Consider the following 2,500-nt stretch of genomic DNA (forward strand, 5'->3'; position numbering starts at 1 on the left):
ACAGGATGTGCTAAGCCTTGCGTATTTTTTGCCTCTTTTTGTTTTCCAGATTGTATTTGTAACGTATGTGTTATTCGGTCACTTCCGTCTATTGAGAATCTTAGCTTTTGTAAATGGTCACTCTGACATTTTGATTGTGAATGGTACTAATAGTCATTGGTTTCAAATTTTAGCACAAGGCCCACAATATTCAGGGAATGGGTCTAGTCGATTTCATCGACCCCCAATGCTCAAACGCTAGTTATCCTATCGGCTCCGAGAGCATGATAGACTCTATCGACCGTGATAGAATTTCAGCTCAGAACGTAAACGTAAAAACGGACGAAACACCGTTACGCATTTTGTCCGGCATGTTAACGATTCTGCAAGCACGCTATCTTAATTGCTCTAGTATTTATGGCTTTCAAATTTTGTCACGTGGCCACCAATTTCGAATGAGGTAGGAAGTCGATAAAATCGACACCGGTGCTGAACTGGTACTTATTGTATCGACACCGAAAACATGAAAGTCGACATCTGCGGAATTCAAACTCTGAGCGCAAAGTCGTAGGTAAATACCGCTAAGAGTTTTCCCCGGTGTACTAACGGTTCCGCCAGCTCACCAAGTTAAGTGAAGTAATAATTTATGAAAGCGAAAGCAGTTTCACCTTCCAATGCAGTGGTCCATAAATATTCTTCTTCCCTCGAATCCTCGAATCCGCAGTGCGGCTGACCTCTGTAGCTGGACAATATTCATATTTTTCTGTTCTAAACAATTTTGTCTGGACTTTAATGTTTACACTTGGTGAAAGTGTTGATGGGAATGTTACACAAATGCTCTTTAATTATGTATGTATGTATATTTACATATATATATATATTATATAATTAGCTACTTATATAATATATAATTAGCTACTTGCTTATATATATAAATATATATATATATATATTTATATATATATATATATCACCGTGACCAACCAGGCTATCAGATGTTGATACACATCGCTGGTCACAATGCATTTTGCATTGTTTTATCCTTCAAATGACGCCACCCCGCTGGCTAAGCGAGCAGGCCAACAGAAGAAAGAGTGAGAAAAATTTGGGGCGAAAGAGTACAGCAGGGATCACCACCCCCGACCGGAGCCTCGGGGAGCTTTCAGGTGTTTTCGCTCAATAAACACTCACAACCCCCGGTCTGAGAATCGAAACCGCGATCTTCCGACCGCGAGTCCGCTACCCTGACCACTGGGCCATTGCGCCTCCATATATATATATATATATATATATATATATATATATATATAACGGGAAGCTTTATGAAAATAAACAAAAGACGAAGGCAGGTGGAAAACAAACGAACAATTGTATTAGTATGGCGCTCAGGAAATATAAATAAAACAAGTCTTTAACGTTTCGAGCCTATGCTCTTCAACAGAAAGATACACAGAGAGAGAAAAACACAGAAAGAAGGATATATATATATATATATATATATATATATATATTATTGTGTGTGTGTGTATGTAAATACATATATATATATTATATATTATATTATTATATATAAACTACTTTATATACATATATAGCAACTTTGCCTATATCTCTTTTTCTCTTCTTACTTGTTTCAGTCATATGACTGCGGCCATGCTTGAGCACCGCCTTTAGTCGAGGCAAATCGACCCCGGGACTTACTTTCTAAGCCCAGTACTTATTCTATCGGCTCTTTTGCCGAACCGCTAAGTGACGGGGACGTACACCACCGCATCGGTTGTCAAGCAATGCTAGGGGAACAAACACAGACACACAAACACATACACTTATATATATATACATATATACGACAGGCTTCTTTCAGTTTCCGTCTACCAAATCCACTCACAAGGCTTTGGTCGGCCCGAGGCTATAGCAGAAGACACTTGCCCAAGATGCCACGCAGTGGGACTGAACCCAGAACCATGTGGTTGGTAGGCAAGCTACTTACCACACAGCCACTCCTGCGCCTATATATATATATATAAAAACACACACACACACATACTCATATACGTATATGTAAGCAGTGAATACATGTGTTGTAAAGAATACGTTGGGTTTTTTTTTCTTAAAGTGAAACTCAGAGTTTGCCTCGTTGCTAGACTTTCACACCACTGCGACAATCGACCATCATGTGAAACTAACAAAGCACGGTATCGGTGGCGTACATTCACCCGTTAACCTACGTGGGTGGCCTGCTGCTTGAGTTTGTTCTTTGAGTATTTCACTGCATGCATGTGTCACATTGGTAGTGTGGTCCTTCTATTTCATGCAATAGTAGGTGGCGCTGTTACTAAACTGTTAATCGTAAGCCACTTGATTTGTTGTAGATACATTTGTGAAGTTTATCATTTATTTTTGTTTCTTTATTTACTTCAGTAATTCTAGCTCTTTGCATATGTGTAGTTTGTTTCAATTGAATATTTTAAATGTGATTATTTGAAAAATGGCTGTTTTTATCAATGGAGATGTGCGTGTG

This window comes from Octopus sinensis, linkage group LG22 (assembly GCF_006345805.1).
Source record: "Octopus sinensis linkage group LG22, ASM634580v1, whole genome shotgun sequence".
NCBI lineage: Eukaryota > Metazoa > Mollusca > Cephalopoda > Octopoda > Octopodidae > Octopus > Octopus sinensis.